We start from the raw sequence: 22684 nt of genomic DNA on the forward strand, positions 1-22684 counted from the left end.
CCCTCAGACCAGGAAGCTCTCCCTCTTGCAAAATATGGTAGAGTACACATCTCTTTGAGATTTACCTAAGGACAAGAGTGATGCTTTATAAAATAATAAGAGGAACTCTAACATAAAAATTATGCACAAATAAAAGAAAATCGTGGCCGGGCGCGGTGGCTCACGCCTGTAATCCCAGCACTTTGGGAGGCTGAGGCGGGCGGATCACGAGGTCAGGAGATCGAGACCATCCTGGCTAACACGGTGAAACCCCGTCTCTACCAAAAATGCAAAAAATTAGCCGGGCGCGGTGGCGGGCGCCTGTAGTCCCAGCTACTTCAGAGGCTGAGGCAGGAGAATGGCGTGAACCCGGGAGGCGGAGCTTGCAGTGAGCCGAGATCGCGCCACTGCACTCCAGCCTGGGTGACTGAGCGAGAGACTCCGTCTCAAAAAAAAAAAAAAAAAGAAAAAAGAAAATCGTTTAAAATATATCTTTAAAGCTCCCTTCTTTTATTACTTTAATGATACAATGAAATCTCTGTCATATAGATTTTTTTAAATTGTCATATTGAATAAAAAGAGCTGTGTTGGCTACAACTACCTGAATCCTTTTAGAGGAGAAAAAAAAGGCCCTTAAATATCTTGCACTTACACATCGGTATTAGTATCCCATAGGGTGCTTTTGAAAATTCTTTGTTGTATTTGTCTGCAGTGAAAATCAATGCAAATTTATCACAACTTTTATTTGTTAAAAAGGTATAAAATTCAAGGGTATAGCCACTTATATATTACATTCCCCTTCTGAAACAATTAGCATAGATAATGGTTTTTTCAATTTTTTTCTAAGCCATACATTCTAATGTACCTGTGGCAAAATTATATTCACTGATTTAAAACACATGCATTTGAAATCTTTGAATATGTAAAACAATGTATTTCTACAATTTTACATAAATGTAGTCAATTAAGTGTTAGGCTAAGTGTAACCTTTCTTAGACAAGGTTAATATTGTAGTTTAATTGTAATGTGTAGGAGGATATTTGATGTGCTTGTTACAGTTTTTAAAAAAGATTTTTTACCTATTATTATTCAATTATTCCAAATATTCTCATTCCCACAAAATAAACTCTTATGATTCAATTATGACTTGTAAATTATGAATTGTATGAATTATAAAATAAATTATAAATAACATTTTTGTAATTAATATTCTATTTTTACTTAAAAAAAATTGAAGCTTTTTTTCCCCAACTAATGTTTTCAGTTACCCATCTGCTGAATCTGATGAGATAACCAGGTAAATTATTTTAAAATATTGTCAATACTTGAATTCTCCCAAATATTATACACACACACACACACACACACACGCACACACGCACACTTTTTTGGTTAATCTAATAAGCTCTGTGAATTTTATTATATTGTCCTTTGATTTTTCTTGGTAGCGGCTTCTTTCTCCGTATAGAAGGGCTAAAAGTTAATTTCTCGATTTTTCCACTTCTAGGGAGGTGTACTAACTATACTGTTCCCTATTCCTCCTGCGAAGTGTACTTAAATTCCTGGATATTTGTGTGAAGAAAACCAAGAAAGTTATTCAACTAATATTTTAATGACAATTTTATTGAGATAATTGTTGATTCACACATGATTATAAGAATACCACAGAAAGATACCATGTACCTTTTTTGAGTTTTTGCAAAACTGTAGTACAATTAGGATATTGACATCGATAACGTCACCTGATCTTACTCAGATTTTCCCAGTTTTAGTTGTCATTGTGTGTGTTTGTTCTATATGGTTGTATCAAATGTATGTGTTCCTGTATCCACCACGATGGTATGATTGGCCTTTTTCACTTGGCATAATTTCCTGTAGTCATCCAAGTTGTTATACATATCAATAGCTCATTTCTTTTTATTTCTTGGTAGTATTTCATAGTGTGTATTCATTACAGTTTATTTAACGTTTCACCTACTGAGAAAGAAATGGGCTTTTCCAGTTTTGGGTGATTATGAATAAAGCTGCTATGAAAACTTGTAAACAAGTTTCACCCCTCTGGGGAAAATATCAAAGTATACCATTGCTGAGTCATATGGTAGTTTCATATTTATTTACACGAGAAACTGCCCAACTGTTTTCCAGAATGTCTACAACTTTACATTGCCATCAGCAATCTATGAGTGGTACTGTTTCTCTGCATTCTTGCCAATATGTGGTATTGTCACTTCTAAAACTATTATTCCTTTCATCATTCTCATGAACGTGTAGTGACCTTTTGTTGTAATTTTCATTTGCATTTCCCTGATGGTATTTATATTTTTATGTAAGTCCATTTAGAGTTAAATTTTATATATGTTGTAAGGTTTCCATTAAGATTCTGGTTGTTTTTTGTTTTTGTTTGTTCGTTTGTTTGCCTGTATAAGTCGAATTGCCCCAGAATCACTTATTGAATAGGCTATACTCTCTCCATTGAATTGTTTCTGTGTCTTTGTCAAAAAGCATTTAATATAACATATTTGAGTAAGTCTATTTCTGGCTTCTTTATTCCACACATATATTTAATGGTATTCAGCACTATACAAGGTGCTAGAGATACGAGAGATGCTAAGGTGTATCAATCATGATCCTTGTCTTCAAAGTACTCAAGATACTGCAAGTGCAGGAGGCTTAAGCAAATGTGATAGAACATAAAAGACATCAAGTTTGAAATCTGCATCAGTATCTGTTTGGGGCACAATGGAGAGAGGAGGCAATTTTGTGTGAAGAGAGAGATTTCAGAAAGGACTCTAAAGAATAGGTTAAACGTGATTGATGACCAAATAGATAAGGAGAGAAGGCATTTCAGGTACAAGAAGAAGGTCATATTTATAGAGTCTTTAAATATGCAAATGTATAGAGATTTGAAATGGTCTCGGGCATTTGGAGAACTGCAGATACTTTGGTACAGCCTAAGCATAGACTTCGAAAGGGCCTGATGAGAGATGAGGCTGAAAGCATTAAGCATATAAACCAGAAAAGACCTGTTTAACATTCTAAGGACCTTAGGAAAAAAAGATATTAAATAATTTTAAGGTATAAAGTGACATAATTAATACAAAAGGAACCATTATAGGCTCCATATTCCTTTCTTAAAAATAAATTATACCATATATTAGTATTAACTTCTGCACTTTCTCTCTCAATTCTTACAAGTGGATTTTTATTTATCCCCTGCACTTTCTAATTCAGTTCATACAAATAAAATCGTTCCCATACCCTTGAAAATAAAGGCCCTACACATTACAGATAGGAGAAGAAAGGGCTATTGATTCAGCTCCAGAAGGACAAGAAGTTCCAAAATTATAGCCATTTAAAATAATATTTTAGATAAAATCAGAATCTATAAGCATTTACAAAAATTAAATCTTGTTCTGTATTTAGGAAATTTGAAACACTCCTTCTGAAGATATTGTTTGTTTCCATTTTGAAGCATATGGACTAAAGTGCCTCCTTTGTAAATGTGCCTTTCTCTCTTATTATATTAATTGATCTTCATGAATGTGACTAGTCAAATCAATGCATATAACGTTAGAATGTTTGCTCATTGGAAGATTCTTAAAATTCTTCTTTTACCTGTTTTACGTTTGAAGTTGTATTTACTTGTTACTGTTAAATCAGTTATAATGAAAGAGTTTATAATTATAAACAAAGGAGTTTATTCTGAAATGCTTTAATACAGTATTTAATTTGCATAATTTTTATATATATTTTAGTTTTGTGAGGCATAAAACCCGGTACTGATCTTAGCCAAAACCTACTTAACGAAAACACCAATACATGAAAAACAGAGCAGGTATTCTAAAAATATAATGCTAAAATATAGACTGGAATAAAATTAAAAGATTCCTGGAAACTTTCCATGATTAATAGGAGATAAATGAGCATGGAGTGATAGTATGGTAGATGTATGAGTAGCTTCATAGATCATTCTAATTGCCTTAAGGATGATGTTTTTGTACAGTAATCAGTAAAACAGTGATTAAATTCTTTCTCCTAGTATCAAGGTAAAATCATACCAGATAATATAACTGGAGGATATAGCATTTAGTAACTACTAAATAAGTTATAACTTTGATTAAAGTAAATTTCTTACCCCTGGATTCTGGGTTTCCATTTTCACATGGATTTTTAACTTTACCTTTACTTCCTTCTTTCTTTTAGCTTTTACACATGCTTAAGGGCATCAACTTTTTCCGTTGACTCTGCGCTTGCCTCATTTTAGACTTTGATCTCCCCCCTGCTTAGATCTATCATCGGTGGACTCTGATGACACATTGCTATGGTTTACCTACTCAGATAACTGTTCCTCTTCACTGTTTTCTACTGTATCATCTTCCCTTGTCTGCTCTTCAAATCTTGGCATTTCTCACAATTGTGTTACAGAACAAATTTTGTTCTCACTTTATGCTCTCTCTCTCTGTAGGCAGTTTAATCCAGTCTCATTGTCTTAACTGTCATAAATAAGCTGACATTTTTATTCTAGCCCATGAGTTGAAAAGCCATATATTCAATTGTTAATGAACATAGGAGAGGATAGTTTAAAACAATCCCTTTGGCAGCTTATATAGAATTTTTCATTTACTAGCTTCTTTTGGAATTGTATAGATAGAATGGATAATAATAACAATTTTGCGGAAATCATCTTCTTGAAACAAAGACACAGCTATTAGTACTACCATGAACTCATTCTGTGCCACTAAATGAGGAAGGCTATATTTTGTTTTGGTTTTTTTCTTTATACAAAGAGAAGACTGAGATGTGGACACAATGGTAGCAGTTAAGAAATCCTCTGACAATTGATTTCAACTTAATGGAACTATCATACAGACTATAATTTTCAAAGCATTTTTATTGCTGATAATATACACACAGAAAATTGCACAAATCCTAAGTCTGCAATATGAACATCTATGCGTAACCTTTACTCAGGTAAAGAAATGAAATGTTATCATCATCTCATAAGCTCCTTTCCTGTCTGTTAACAATTATTAGTCTTTTTTTCTTCCTAAATTTAATTAACTACTAACCTGACTTCCAACATTCAAGATCAGTCATGCGTATTTTGGATCTTTATATGAATGAAATTATTCCATATACATTATTTTTGCATCAGGCTTCTGTTTCTTTTAGTTTAGGAGGTATTTTTTTTTTTTTTTCATGGAACGCAGACCTGTAGACTTTTGGCAACAATTATAAAACTCTTGGGTAGTTGATTTTAAGCTTTTGTGTCTCACACATAAACCATCATTAGTTTTGATGTGCTGATTGCATAACACCATTGCCAGTTCAAGCTCATTAGAGACAAAAGTGACTTGGGAAAAAGAATTATGATTTGTCCTCATCAAAATATATGGGTTTTCTTTTTGAGAAGGTATATAGACCAACAAGGACAACTGAAATATATTACTAGGTCTGAATTAGATTTCTGTGTCTATTAGCTAAGGAGCCTGCAGGTACAGTAATGATTTTGAACTTACTGTTTCTAATGAGAATGCTGAGGTTATCTCTTGTGCTCTAAAAACACAGTGCAGCCTGCAAAGGCCTCAAGTATATAACTCACTAGAAAACTTAAATTAAAATTTGGCCCAGGGGAGTAATATATATTAAAACCAAATTTTGTAAAATTGCAATTGATTTTAAAATAGTCTGTTGGTGAAACTATAGGCTCAAAAGAAAAGTACAATAAATGTGATCATATTACCTGATTGTTCCATGTGATATTTCTTTCATCAAGATCATAAAATATTTTTTTTTTTCTAGTGAGGGAAAGGTAAACATTATGCTAAGCCCTGTGGGTCACTCTTCTTCACTGCATACTTACTAACACAAGACTTTTGTTATCAGCATCTCTAACATTATGCATTATAGTTAAACACAAGGGAAAATCTGATCATGAGACTCAATGTGACAAGTATAACAATGGATCTCAGGCAGTGCTTGAAGGACTAGAGATCTAAGAGGTTTTGCATATGCCCAAGTGAAACTAGAGAAGCCTGCTGACATCTACATACAAAGTTACAGATCTCCTGTGTAAAAGAAAGGTATACAAATGCAAGGGAAATTTCAGTTTCTATAGCAGCCTGAACTTTTCATTTTCTAAATAATATATGTCTTCATTATGATAAAAACCATTTTAATTTTTGAATTAAAGATTTCTTCAAATCCCTAATTGCCATTGCGTCATGATGCCCAAGTAATACACTACCCATCAGAAACAATACATCCTATAATCTCTGCATTATTGTGGAATGCCCTGGATTCTACCCTGGGTGATTTAGAATTGATAGCTGTAGTGGTTAAACCATTTTCTATGTAAATTAGGAAGTAATTAAAATTCAGATTTATTAAGTCATGCAATCATTTGTGTGTTTAAGGAATTTTCGTATGGCAAAGACCAGCAAGTTAACCATACAGATGGTCCCCGATTTATGATGCTCCAATTGAAGATTCTTTGGATTTCTTATTGTACAAAAGCAATATTCAGCAGTTCAGTAACTTAAGATGGAGTTAAGTCTGTATGAAACCACTGTAAACTTAAAATATTTTTAAATAGATGGGGACATAATCCTATAGTAAGTTGAGCATCTGATTATTATCTATCTGACCCATTTTACTGATGAGAAAATTGAGGTTGTATAAAACATGCTGGAGATATATATATATATATATATATATATATATATATATAAAATATATATACACACACACATATACACATACATATATATACACACACACATACATAATACATATATATAAATTTCCATAAAAGGAACACATAATTTGTGAACCAGATAAAAGAAAATTCCTGACCATTATAGTATGATAAAGTACTATATTTCTGGGATATAGAATTCTGACTTGGACAGTGCCAAAATAAAGCTTTTGTTACCCAGTATATTGAACCCATGCAATAAACTCTACAATAGTCTATATAATCTTGCCAGACTGCACAAAAATCTCTGCTATACAGTTTTGAAAATAAAGATTCTCAGAATACAATTGTCAAGGCATTTCAGCCAGAGCAACTGTATCTTGAATAGAAGCTGGGTGAAATGAGGCTGAAACCTACTGGGCTGCATTCCCAGATGGTTAGGCATTCTAAGTCACAGGATGAAATAGGAGGTCAGCACAAGATACAGGTCATAAAGACCTAGCTGTTAAACAGGATTCAGTAAAGAGGCTGGCTAAAACCTACCAAAACCAAGATGGCGATGAGAGTGGCCTCTGGTCGTCCTCACTGCTACATTCCCACCAGCGCAGTGACAGGTTACAAATGCCATGGCAATGCCAGGAAGTTACCCAATGTGGTCTAAAAAGGGGAGGCATGACTAATCTACCCCTGGTTTAGCACATAATTTAAAAAAAACTTAAAAGTGGACAACCAGCAGCCCTTGAGGCTCCTCTGTCTATGGAGTAGCCATTCTTTTATTCCTTTGCTTTCCTAATAAACTTGCTTTCACTTTGTGGACTTGCCTCAAATTCTTTCTAACACAACATTCAAGAACCCTCTCTTGGAGTCTGGATCAGACCCCCTTTCCAGTAACACAATAACGAAAAAAGCCTTAAAATATATTTTTGAAAAGCTTACTTGTTTGGGAAGCTGTACACACTTCTAAAATCATTTAGCTAATTAATTAGGATACCGAAGACAACAATAATTTAATATCACATACTTTTATACATTGTTCCTGCATGTTTGATGGACAGGAGAAGTTGATGGTGTGTGAAACTCTGAAAATATGCAGTCAGCACTTTTGTCTTCATGTAAATAGTTTGTAAAAGACCAATTTGATAGCTAAGAATGAAAAAGAATTAGGAGAGATAAATTATGTAAACTTTCTTTATTAAAGTGAACACTATGCAAATATTTGATTTGTCTTCTATTTCAGCTGAGTTAGCCAATGATTGATTGTTTTCTATTTTAGCATGTTAATGAATTTTTTTCATTAGAATTCTCCATAGTTCTCAGATTTTAAGAATTAATTTTTCCAAAATTAAGTTGTAGCAGTATACATTGCAGCTCTGCAACAAACTGAAAATAGAGCATTATTTATAGAAAAATATATTATGTATTTAGTCTTTATTTGTCCTTTTCATCTTCACTTTCCTATCTTTTATGCCTCACAAAGCAATCGTCTAGCACATGACTCTTATTCATTAATTCAATCACTCATTAATTAGCAAACATTAACTGATTAATTACTCTTTGACAGATTTTACCCTGCTGTCTGCATAAAGTTTCTGCCATTCTGTTGGAAACAAATCTTAGACACCTCCTGATTTTCCCTTGACTGTCGTCTTCATTCTGTAGGTGCTGCTCTCCTCTCTTCACAGAAAAACTCTTAAATTACACATGTTGAGGATACCACATGGCCTCCCCTTTTCTATCATCAAGCAACTGACCAAAGGGTTACACAGGTTCAGGCTTTTCTCACATGTTCTGGATTTAGATGAAACAGTACACCACAGACTATCAAACCTGACATCCTAAGGTCCTCCAAACAGACCAGATGATGGAACCCAGAATTAAAAGAAAATCTTCTTCCCATGGGTCCAACTCTGACCAATACGAATGACAGAAATTCCCTCCTCACCTTGATCCATAGACTACACCAAAGAATAGTTTACCCTCCTAGTCCAATCAGACAAATATTGTGTATTTAGTATGTGAATCCTCCTAGCAACTCTATCTTTACTCTTTATCACTAACTGGTAGCAAGATTGATACTGCAACACTCTACAATACCTACCTACTATCCTTCTCTCACATCCTATGTCTGACATGCTTACCATTAAATTTTGAGTACTTAACACACTGTCTAGCACACACTAAGTAATCACCCGTCAGCTGACAATTTTCTCTGTATGATATTGCCATGTTACATCACTTACTTTATATAAGATCTTTTCTTGGTAGTAAAATTCCACTGTTGCTACTCCTATAGAGATCAATGTTGTCAGAAAAATAATCTTACACTGGGTCATAGTGACTATCTCTTGCTGTAAAACAGTCATGGTCAAAAATATTACCCAAAACCCAAAACAAAACTTAAAATTTGGGGAGATGTTTTTCTGATTTGATTTACAAAAGATGTATTAAACCAAACATGAGGGCTTCAAGCAAAGACCATTTTTTTCTTTACTCTCCCACATTATGCTGTCCTGTTTCACAGGGCAAAACTCACAGTGGTAGGTGACCCATACAGAGGCCAGTGAATTGCATCTGCTGAATTATCAGCATCCCTCATTCTTTTAATGAACTGTAACAACAGTGTAATGAATCAATCAGCCATGAGGAGAGGATGCCCTGGGGGAGAGCAGCAGAGCCTGTGAGACTGAAATCTTTTTAAATGAAGTGAAATCTGTCTTCAAAGTCTACCGATCATTTAAATAACAGTGCAAAGAATCTTAATATGCCTGCATGACTGAAGTAAGCATTTTATAAGTACTACACCAGCTGTATTTGAGATTTAAGTAAAGAGTGAGGTTTTCAGATCAGTATGATTGTATATACTTAGTAATACAATATTTAGAAAGTATGAATTGAAAATATTCATTCTTTACAAATATTATTAGGGGAAAAAGCTAATATTTTTATAAATACTACACAGGTGCTTTGCCTGAATCACTTCACATACCTGCATAATAAACACAGGAGGCAGATAGATTTTGCCATTTAGGAGCATTTATGTTTCATAACCTTAAAACTGCTGACACCTGGATTCAACAGTACATTTGTATGAATGAAAATTTACATTTTACCCCTATTGTATCCCATAGCTTCAGCATCTGGTTTCTCCTTCCTGGATACATATTTGCTAGGATTATACTACATTTTTTTAAACTTTTAAGTTCAGTGGTACACAAGCAGGTTTGTTACATAGGTAAGCTTGTGTCATGAGGGTTTGTTATACAGATTATTTCATCTCCCAGTTATTAAGCTCATGAGTTATTTTTTCCAGATCCTCTCCCTCTCTCACCCTCCACCCTCCAACAGGCCCCACTGTATGTTGTTCCCTGGTATGTGTCCATGTGTTCTCATCATTTAGCTTCCATTTATAAGTAAGAAAATGGGCTATTTGGTTTTCTGTTTTAACAATTACACTACATTTTAAGTGAGATTAACTTAATATATTTTTAAGTATCGTGGATGATTCCCTTACTCATTGTCAAGTAATTCTTCCATTTCCATTGAAACAATTATTTTCTCTAAAAAAGTTTAGCGCATTTTAAAGAAAAATTCTATAGATCTAAGCATTTGCTGGATAGCTGACATTTCTGCAATTAGAAAGGATAGTGCTAAATGACATCATTCTCTATCGTTTCATCCTTTTCTGAAGTACAGCGTGTGGCTTCTCAGAACCACAGAGGTAAGAGCAGTATGCATTTTCCTGCTTGAGGCTTAGTCCCTATGAGTTATCCCATCTACTTTTTTGACTTCAAATACCAACTACATCGTTTTGGCTTCCAATTTGTATCTGTATTCTTTTCCTTACCCTTCCCTTGCAAGTGGGTGAAAGTGTTCTGAGGTCGCATGAATTTTTCTGTTCATTCTTGGTTACCAGAAAGCTCTATGATCATAATAAATTGCCAAAACAATCTCAACAGTAAAAAAGTTTACATTTATGTAATAGGAAAAAACCTTGAATGACTTCTCCCTCCGCAAACTCCTGCTGCAGGATAGATCTTTTACTAATTGACAGTGTATCCTGTTCTTTACTACATTATATTTCTATCCTTAACATCCTGTTGTTTATGGGGAAACAAGGAAGAAGTAGAGGTCAGGAAGGGCAGGGAATACAAGTAAAGAAATTCCTAAGATTGTCGAACAATGCTATTATCATGCCTGGGTTTGGGAATTGTTCAAATATCACTGTTTCCTTAACGGGGGATATCATTAGTGTTTTGCAGAATTTCCACCTTCTCCAACACATGCAAGTGCACGTAGTCACACACGCATGTGCCATGCACACACACACGCGTGCGCACGCACAACCTTGTTGTTGGTATATCTGGTTCAGTCTTGAGGTTGACTATGTCTTTCTTGTAGCAATTCACTCCATAGTTATCTTTTACTCCTAATGCCCATGTCACCACCCTAGAAGTCTGCATGCATAGGTACCCCTCTCTTCTACATTGCCCACAGCCAATCCACAAGATCCACTCAAGCATTCTCTTTCTGAGACATATATGGGAGTGAAAGTGGATCCCAAAGCCACAGTTGCTCCCTTTGCTCTGCTGCCTAAGTGGATAGTCAGCCAGTCTTTCATCCTATACATTACTCAAGAAGGCTTAAGATTCTGGTCCAGTGTGTTTTTCCTTACTGCTGGACCATATATAGACCATATACAGTGACTGTTGTAAGCCTCAAACGGATCTCCCTCAACAACGCTCTTAGTTTCCAGCCACACAATAATGCAAATTCCTCATGAAAGTAAATAATCTAAATAATTCTCTAGTACTTTCTTTTTAAAGTCCCCAAGAAGGTCTGTGTTATAGATTGTTTGGTATTTGATATTCGCTGAATGTTTGTCTCTTTCAAAACTTCACATTTTAACATGCTACTATGACAACATTTGTTTACCTGATGTGTCCATTTAAGTGATGTTAGGCATGTTAAAATTAATATTTAAAAAAGATGATTTACTCTGTCCCTTTTCAACCTCATATCAATAGATGTCATCCCCATCCAACTAATTGTGAAGCAAATGATTTAGGATACAGAGTGTGCTCTTCCTTCTTGTATTCCTCCCTCATATGTAACCTACCAGCAATTCTTATTCAGATTATCTCAAAAAGACATAATGAAATCCTTTCACTCTTGCATTTCCATGGCTACCACTCTAGGTTTCTCTCATTGCTTTAATAAGTGACTAAAATAACCTTCTCATTGGTCCCTTGCTTCTATTCTTGGCACAACACACCCTACCCTCCTAAAATTGTCTTACCTCATCAATAATGACTTTTACAAATAGTTTAGATTTCATCACTCTTCTATTTAAAAGCTTGTGATGCCTTCTCATTGCCCCTGTTGATAGCATAATAAAATCAAATTGAAAAACTTCTTATATGGCTAAACACACATAGCCCTCCTCAATCTCATCTCCTTTTCAATCATACTAGCTCTTTTTCGGTTACATAAAAATGCCAAATCATCCCAATCTCAGGGCCTTTCATCTGCCATTCTATCTTCCTGTACACTTCCCTCCTGCATCACCATGTAGTGGACCCTTATTTATTTTTCTTTCTTTTTTTTTTTTTTTTTTTTTTGAGACAGAGTCTTGCTTTGTCGCCCAGGCTAGAGTGCCGTGGCATAATCTTGGCTCACTGCAACCTCTGCCTTCCAGATTCAAGCAATTCTCCTGCCTCAGCCTCCTGAGTAGCTGGGATTACAGGCACTCGCCACCACGCCCGGCTAATTTTTAAAATATTAAGACAGGGTTTCATTATGTTGATCAGGCTGGTCTCAAGCTCTTGACCTCATGATCCACCCGCCTCGGCCTCCCAAAACGTTGGGATTACAGGCATGAGCTACCACGCCCGGCCATTTATTTTTCAATTTCAGTTGAAATGACACCACTTCCAAGCAGCCTCCCCTGAAACAAAATACCTTCTTGCAAACCAGTTACCCTCCATTGTATTACTCAATTTCTTTTTCTTTCATAAAACCTACTACACTTGTAAAGCATTTTGTGTAGTTTTGGTTATTTCTCCACCCAGTCAGTAAGTTAGACCCTCGAAGAAATAGCTCTTCTGTTGACAACTACATTTTCAATTGTAAACATTTCCAACTACAAACTCTACGTTTACATATTAATTGTAAATACACCAAATCTATTCATAATATAAAACCTCATTTCACTTTATACAAATATTTTCTATGGATACTTTAAAATAATTGTTTTAAAGTTTGATTTAGTAAATTTTCATTTAATTTTGCATTAGCAGGCCTGTATTAATTATGTATTTTTCATAAATATTATACTAAGCATTTGACTTACAATCTAATATGATAAGTACAATGATGAAAATGCATTGAGGCCTGGTGCGGTGGCTCACGCCTGTAATCCTAGCACTGTGGGAGGCCAAGGCGGGCAGATCACCTGAGGTCAGGAGTTCGAGACCAGCCTGGTCAACAAGGCGAAACCCCGTCTCTACTAAATATACAAAAATTAGTCAGGTGTGGTGCCAGATGCCTGTAATCCCAGCTACTTGGGAGGCTGAGGCAAGGAGAATTTCTCGAATGAGGAAGGTGGAGGTTGCAATGAGCCAAGATCATGCCACTGCACTCCAACCTGGACGACAGAGAGACCCCATCTACCAAAAAAAAAAAAAAAAAAAAGTATTGCTATGAAAACAAATAGGTGGATATGTAACAATAGCAGGGTAAGAGAGAGGATATAGCTCCAGGAGTTAGTCAATCAGAACTGATTTCTTTGGAATAAGCATGAAAACAAGAATTGGTTAGGAGCACTTGAGGCAAGAGGAACACCATTTACAAAGGCTTAGGGCTGAGTGAAAGCATGCTGGTTATATTTTTTTAAAAATGGAGGCCAGTTGCAGTGTCTCATGCCTATAATCCTAGCACTTTGGGAGGCTGAGCTGAGTGGATCACTTGAGGAGTTCGAGACCAGCCTGAGCAACATGGTGAAACCCCATCTCTACTAAAAATACAAAAATTAGCTGGAAGTCGTGGTGTGCTCCTGTAGTCCAGCTACTCAGGAGAAGTAGGCATAAGAATCGCTGGAACCCAGGAGATGGAGGCTGCAGTGAGCCAAGATCATGCCACTGCACTCCAGTGTGGGACTGTCTCAAAAAAATAAACAAACAAATAAATAAGGAAATAATAGAGTGATAGAAAGTTGTGGCAGAAAATGTAGTTTAAGGATGATGAATTTAAAATGACAAATAAAAATTGTAAAATATATTAGTGCAAATTACATGTGAGCACATTTGCCTTTTAAAAAGATGGAAGTAAGAAATGATTTTAAAAAAACACCTAATATGGTGGAACGAACATAGACAGAAATTCAGGATAGAACTCTAAGGATAGAAATGTTAAGATGAAGTGACTGAGACCCTATAAGAATGAGGGAAAGGTCAAAGATGACTCATTGGTTTCTAACTGCATGGTTTGATCAGAATAATGTTGAAATGCCTGTAAGATGTCATGATTGAGAAGCGCACTGCATGAGGATTGAGGGATCTGTGTTGGAGGTCTATGTTTGGGAGTCATTCACAAACTTATATTTTGAAGACTTGGGTGTATTGACTTGAATAATCGATGAAAGTGTATTTAACTTATATTTTGTCAACAGCCACTTTGAAAAGCTGTTGATGAACTTGCAAGTCAACAAGCTGGTATAACTTGAATTGGACAGAAAGACTGTGAGACATTTGGTAAACTCTTTGATTAATGGGAATGAGTACCTTTAAGTCCTGCATCAACAGGCAGCACAGAAGAGAAAGTGTATCAGTTATGATTTTTAAAGGAAAAGCAGTATTTGTAGGTACATTTCTAATAGTAATGGCCTGAAATCAGCATTGGTGTCTTAAGTATGTTATTTCTAATCCCAAAACTTGAAATATATAGGGACAAATTCTTGAGAAATTCCCTTTTGAGAATAGCAGTAGTGGTGTTCTCGGAAAAAAAAAAAATACTGGTTTTCATTATGACAATTTATTGTAGTATTTTCTAGAAACAGATTGGGGATATAAGTGTGATATTTATAATGAAAAGAGCAATGTAACATAGGGCTTAAGGCTATGACAAAATAATTGGTCCTATGTTTTCAAATGGAAAACTGTGGTGGAATGATCCCAAAGCTAGCAGCTGTATCCATGTCTGGAAGTGTAAAGCTTAGAGGATCTTCCCGCATAGATTTGTTTTGTATTCTGTTAATAGATACATTTGGTGTTATAGGGTAAAACAAACAAACAAAGAAACAGATGAACATGTCAATAAGAAACATAGCAATAATTATAATTTCAATAATAATCATAACCATCATAAGGCTTCCATTGTAATGAAAGAGGGTTAGTCACTTTTAAATAATTTCAGCTGTCACTTAATAATTAAGGTTTTAAATAAAAGACTATCTAAGTTTTTGTCTTGTTATTCCTTTGGGCAAAGGACAAGAGGGAACCTTTTTTTTTTTTTTTTTTTTTTTTTAACTGAAGTGAACATTACAAAATATAAAATAAACCATTTTAAAGTGAAGAAGTGGGCACAGTAGCTCATACCTATAATCCCAGCACTTTGGGAACCTAAGGCAGGAGGATTGCTTGAGTCCAGGAAAATAGTCAAAAATCAACCTGTACAACACAACGGCACCCTGTCTCTACAAAAAATAATTAATTAGCCCAGTGTGGTAGCACATACCTGCAGTCCTGGCTACTAGGGAGACTGATGTGGGAGGTTTACTTGAGCCCAGAAGTTCAAGGTTGCAATGAGCTATGATCATGCCATTGAATTCCAGCCTGAGAGGTCTCTGCAAAAAAAATATAAAATAAAAAATAAAGTGAATTATTTAGTAACATTTAGTGTATTCACAATGTTGTGCAATCATCGCTTCTATCTAGTTCTAAAACATTTTCATTGCCCCAAAATATAATCCCCTACTCTTTAAGCTGTTACTCATCATTCTTCCCTTCCCTTGGCTGTTGGCAACCACTAATGTGCTTTCTGTCTCTATAGATTTACCTACTATGGATATTCTGTGTACATTGAATCATACATGTGACCTTTTATGTCTGGCTTTTTTCACTTAGCAAAATATTTTTGAGGTTTATTCTCATTATAGCGTGTATTAATGCTCCATTTCTTTTTATTGGACAATATTGCAATACGGAATAATTTTATAGAATAATATTTCATTGCATGTGTATACCACAATTTGTTTATCCATTCATTTATTGATGCACATTTGGGTTATTTCCACCTTTGACAAATGTAAACCGTGCTGCTATGAACATTCATGTATTTAAGTATTTGTTTTAGTGTGAGTTTTTAATTATTTATGTTACATAAACAAGTATGGGCTTTCTGGGGACTCTGCTAATTGTTTAACTTTGAGAAATTGTCAGACTGTTTTTCACAGTGTCTATACAATTTTCCATTGCTACCAGCAAAGGGTTCTAATTTCTCCACATACTCTTAAAGACTTGTTATTTTCTTTTTTTTTTTTTTCCCAATAGCCATCCTGGTGGGTATGAAGTACTATTTAATTGTGATTTAGATTTGCAGTTCCTTAATAACTAATTATGTGAAGCATCTTACTATGTGCTTGCTGGTCATTTGTATATCTTCTTTGGAGAAATGTATATTCAAGTCCTTATGCCCAACTTTGCATTTTTGTTGTTGAGAAGGTGGCGGTATATATGTAGCCAAAGAGGACACATACAAAAGAAACAAATGTTCTTACCAAGATAAACATGAATGGATTTTGAAAAACCAAACAAATATGCACCACAATAATTTTTTGCTTTCTTGGCTTAGAAAGGATCTATTTTGGAACTTATTGCATTGATTATATTCTTTAAATTTAAGGGGTATTATAGGTAAGAGCCAGATATCTTGCATAGTTGTAATTTAAACTGCACAATATTTGTTGATTTATTGTTTAATTTATCAGTAACTTGTTTAATTCTGTGATCACTGTAGATATCTTCTATAATGTTATTTTTGTCAAGTTACTGAAAATCAGAGTGCATGTATCTTCTTCATATCTATGTTTGGGTTGAAAAAATAGTTATGGCCGGGCACAGTGGCTCATGCCTGTAATCTCAGCACTTTGGGAGGCTGAGGCAGGCAGATCACCTGAGATCAGGAGTTCAAGACCAACCTGACCAACATGGAGAAACCCTGTCTCTAATAAAAATACAAACATTAGCCGGGCATGGTGGCTCATGCCTGTAATCCCAGCTGCTTGGGAGGCTGAGGCAGGAGAACCGCTTGACCTGGGAGGCAGAGGTTATGGTAAGCCGAGATCGTGCCACTGCACTCCAGCCTGGGCAACAAGAGAGAGACTCCATCTCAAAAAAAGAAAAAATAGTTACATAGTATATCTGAAGTGAACACTTTCAGTAGATCAATGGTTACATTTTGAGAGTTATTTATTATTTATTAGATGATATATTTGGAAATTTTGATGGGAAAATATTGAGGGTTTAGGACATGATTTTTTCACATTCTACATAATAAAATTCAGGTGGACAGTGAATTGAGTTAGGACTGTAGCCACAGAGTTCACTAAAGTGTTCATACAACACTTACAAATGAATTATGAGGTATTGTTTGGAAAGGAGAATATTTTAAGATTATGCATTTATATTTGAATCAGTGGAAAAGGCTTTGAATTGTCCATCTGTGACAAGTACAGAAAATATAACACTGAAATGAACTCAAACAATTCTCACAGTGTAATTTTCTGAGTTAGTGGAAGCTGTTACATTTTAGTCACCCATGGAAGAAAATCCTTAATCCATTTAATAGTTCTGCCTTTTTTATTTACACATACCTTTGTTCCTTCACTATAGATAAGTGAATTCAATAGAGTTGCATATTTCTTCTGTGGCTGTCGTTATTATCCAGAATACAACCAGGCTAATAGTAGCAATTTCATTCTTTATTGTCAGAGTAAAATGCAACTGATGATGTGGTTTTGATATGCTTGCCGCTACTTAAAAATGAAATATTTCTCAAAAAATATTAACATCACAGTATATAATTGAGATAAAAAACCATTTATTTTATTCCCAAATCCATATCTGACCTTAAATATGTTACAAATAAGCCCAGCAACTGAATAATGCCTATGAACACATGGCTAATGTGCCTTTCCAGTTGGTAAATGAGCATACTGTGCTTGTGTGAAAATTTTTGTTCTCCACCTACACATTTGTTTATTCAAACTACTGCTTTTTAGTGATCATTAAGTGAGAAATCTCTCACTCCCTAAATGGTAAAATAGCAATAAAAGAGTGTTATTTCTTAAGTGTGAGAGGTCCACGTTTGAATTCCTACTTTTACTCTTTTGTAGCTTTATAACTTTGGCAAGTTCAATAACTTTCTCAATCCTCTGCTTTTCGTTTGACTGTTACTTTCATTAGTAACTTACCATCCTACAGAAAGATATTAATAATTTCTCTTTTATTCATTATTCCTGCATAAGCAGCTGCATCAACCGTAAAGGCAACTGTTTTAGAATAAATTTATGCCATGAGGATTCCAGTGATTGAAATGATTTAGTCTGGCAGTATTTCATTTTTTTTTTTTTTTTTTGTCATCTATCTCAACCACAAGGGCCAATTCATGATCTCTTGGTTTGAATTTATGACTTAGACATTTACTCTACCTGACTTTGTGGGTGTTTTTGTTCTAATGATGAGTTATGAATTGTCTTTGGTTTCATCTCTACAACTATCAGATTGGTTGTGATGTCAGACCATTACTCAGATATAATTTCATTACCTTTTCTTTGTAAATGTACATCATTTTAACTGCTGAGTGTAAGCCATTAGAGTCACTACACTTTTTGCTTTTTAATGGGAGCTTGAGAGAAAAGTTGTATTGATGGTCTAGAAACTCCTCCTCATTTACATCTTCTCCACCAGAAAATAGTTATTAATTAATAATATTTTAAATTTATATTGATAACTAACATTTACTGTATGCTTTCTGTGCCAGACCATGATTTAAGCATTTTATACAGGATGTCACTTAACCCTTACATTCCTGAGAGGTTAGTACTAATATTGTTTCTATTTTACAGATGGTATAGAAAGGTAAATTACTCATCCAAAGCCAACATGTAGTAAGAAGTTTTAGTTTCTGGGTAATTATTCCTCAGTGGTTAGTTAATTTACAGTTTTTAACACCTGAAAGGATATAAAACAAACAAAAAAAATCTCAAACCCTAAATAATGAACATCTCATATAATTTCATATAAATGTTCATACAAAGGGGATACTATAAACATTTTAATGTAATAATTCTTTCCAATCATACTAGGAAAACTCTAAAGACAGCTAAAGCAGTTGGATCAAGACTCATATACAAAAATAAGAAAGACTTGACTGTTTAATTATTTGTATTTAGTTTGTTCATCATAGGTATACTAAGGAATGTAAGTAACATCTAAAAATTGCTTAAATTCTTAGCTTGAGTACTGGATTCTATTTACTTTTGCAATTTTTGGCTTTTCACTTAACAATAGAGTCAAACTCTAATCTGCTTGCCTTTTCAGGTTGTAGGACTCCATCAATATCTATTTAAATAAACATAGTGTTTGAGAGAACTCTCCCTGTTGCTCCAATTTTATCTGAAGACCAATATTGTTGGATCTAAAATGTTTTCCTTTATGGCATTTTAAAAATTGCTAAATTATTCCAACATTTTAGAAAAATTATGGTATTTCCACTAGAGATTTTATTTTCTTTTTCTTTTTTTTTTTTTTTTGTAGCACACATTTGGAAATATTGGATCAGCATTGCAGCTATACCATTTAAACAGGACACACACGTTCCAGTTCTCCTTGACAGAGAGGCTGAAGGTAGGTTATCACTCATCATCAAATGTCTTGAGGTTTTTTTAGAGTAAATAAATATATCCCTCTTTATGTGTTTCTAGCAAGGTCCACAAAGGAAAAACACATCTGAATGAGCTAGTGTTTCAAAAAAGAGAGAAAGAGAGACTATGTTTCTTTGTAGAAATAAATATTATTATTGTTTAATAGGAAAGCAAGGTCTTTGTTACAAAATGTGTATCTTTTGTTCTATACCTACCTTCACCCTATAGATATTTCAGTTTGTAACTTCTGGTCTGGAGATATTCAGCCATGTAAATGCTTCTGAGTCTTCACGTCTATATTTCTATCAACTGCAGTTTTACAGCACAAATGTGGTTCATCGGTTTAAACTAATTTTCAGGGTAGGAATGTCCAAGAAATGCATCAGTCACAGAAAATTAAGAAACAGTCATACAGTACCTAATGGCCTAAGAAACTTAATCTGTTTCCCAAATCATTTGACTTACTGTCTAGATCTTTTTTTCTTTTTTGTCCCCACTAAGGAATATCAAGTTCAATATCTTTTCCCTGCAGACTTCAAATGAAATCAAATTGGCAATAATTAATATCTGGTTGGCAGGGTCTTATATGGATTATTTCTTGAAAAACTAAGGACAATAGTTGACTTTTAAATGTGCTTATAACATTTCAAGGTGATACATGGTGAATGCAGTGGAGAATTTTTTCTGTCAATACAGATTTCTTAATAGAAATTCACTTAAATGAAGGCCTATCAATTTGTAGTAAATTTTTTCACTCTAGTTTCGAACAAGCTTTATTGAACACATGCCTGCCCCCTACACACAATAAATTACGTCTTGACAGTGTAATTCTTTTAAATAAATATTTTCTCTGTTTTAATTTTAAATAAGTCCTTACCATCTGCTCTGTCCTTTAGTTACAAATGCCAAACAACGTAACTTACTATTGTGCCACTTTCAAACTGCAGACATGGAAGTGATTTGGTGCTTGGCATGTTTCTGTTTTTAGTTCTACACAATCGGTATTTGTTTTTCCTTTTCTCATGCTTCAAATATAATGGGAGATACAATTCTATTCTGACATATTGAAACCTTTCCCAGAAAGAAAGAAACAGAAGGAAGGAAGAGTGATTAGTTGAAAGAGTAAACTAAGGCCATATCTGCAGAAATGTGATGTACCTGCAGGATTGTAATCATGTGGATGAGATGTTCAACCTAACTCCATGAGGCAGATGCAATGCAGATTGCATTGTAGCCAAGACCCTTAGTAAGGGAAAATCTATTTGTCTTCCAGGGAGAACAAAAGACATTTCCAGAGAAGCCAAGAATTAAAAGTGCATTCACCCTGTCTGCATCTTTTGATAGACTTCGTATTCTAGGGGCATAGCAAAAACTACTCAAACGTTAGAAAAGCATCAAACTGAATAGGAGCATAATAAGTCTGGTTAGCATGAAAGGTTATGTTCAATTCAGCTCGGTGTTCATCAAGCCCTTTCTCTGAAGAAATTACAGCATGAAGCACTTAGCTGAATACATTCATAATGAAAATAAAAGCTGCTGGTTCATGTTTTAAAAAGAAAAGGAAAAGATAATGGAACATGTTTATATGAAAAATTCATAAAGAACTAAAATTGCTAATTGGAAATTTATGATATTTTATAAAACCAGAGCATAGGAGCCTTCAAAGCCTTGGCTATTCTGCTAGGACAGGCTTTCCACGTTGTGGATGGGCACTGTCTTGAGATGTTTCTTTGGAATTTTTCTCTCAGTTCTACATTCCACAGCTATCTGAGAGCAGACTCAGCTCTCTAGGATACTGTATTCTGGCCAAGGCCAGACTAATCTGGGTCTTCTGTTCCAGGATGCTGCAGTGATAAGGGTGGTCAGTTTTATAGAATTAAAACATAGACATACTTAAGTTTCCTTAGGCACTGCAATCTGTGATTATGTCTACTTCATTATAGTCTTTCCCAGAGATAACATAAGTTTTCATCTTTTCACTTTTAAACTTTACTTAGTAGTGATTATCTCAGGTAAACTCATCTATTCTACATTTTCCCTGTGCTAAAACCACTCTTCTCTTTCACAACAGATAGAGTGGGAAGAAAAGTGTTGATATTTAAAAATAAAGTGAAAAAGCTACAGATGCTTCTACTATTACAGAGAAGTAAAACAATTCATGCAAGGTGATACTTGTTTCTCTTTTTGATGTCAACATAGGCACATCAGTAGGTAACTTTCCTTGGTCATGCGAAGTCCTCAAAAGAAACAGTAATTTAGAAATAAAGTTACAAAGCTTAGAAATGTCACACTATCTATATACACAATGAAATAAAAAACTGGAATAAAAACAGAATCAGAAAAAATATTATATGCCATCTGGGTATATAAATAAGCAAACAAAAAAAATACTCTTTCCCTTTTAAATAATTTTTTTAGTCAAAGATAAAACCCAAAGTGAAACTGCAGTTTATTTAGTATACTAAAATTTAACAGTAATGAAAACAGCACATATCAGAATGCCTAAGGAATAGCACTATGACAGCTGTCAGAGGGAAATTAATTACATACACGCCCAAATAAGAAAGAAGAAAACAAACGAATTAAACATTTGATCCGGAAAGTTAGCAAAGGAACAAGAAGATAAAATGGAAATAGAAAAAGTGAAATAACAATGATTAAAACAAAATAAAGAGTTGAAAAAATAGTAGAACACCTTCTATTTTATGACAAAACTACGATTAATCTTCACAACAAAGACATTAGGCAGGCAGAACACTTTTAGGGGCAACACAAAACTGAATTGATATATAATATCCAGACATTTACTTTCACTGCCAGCTTAAAAATGTAGGAAATTAATGCTCAAAGAGATTAAGTAATTTACCTGTGATCAAAACATTTCTTTTCTTTGCAGTGCTTCTACTTACTGGTAGATTAGCCATTCTGAACTCCCGTCTATATTTCCAATCTCTGTCATCTTTAATCTCCTATTCTGAGATTAATATACATTTTCTCATTTCCTTTCTCCTTTTTTTTTTTTTTTTTTAAATGGAGTCTTGCTCTATCGCCCAGGCTAGAGTACAGTGGAAAGATCTCAGCTCACTGCA

The sequence above is a fragment of the Theropithecus gelada genome, chromosome 15 (genome assembly GCF_003255815.1).
Source record: "Theropithecus gelada isolate Dixy chromosome 15, Tgel_1.0, whole genome shotgun sequence".
Lineage (NCBI taxonomy): Eukaryota > Metazoa > Chordata > Mammalia > Primates > Cercopithecidae > Theropithecus > Theropithecus gelada.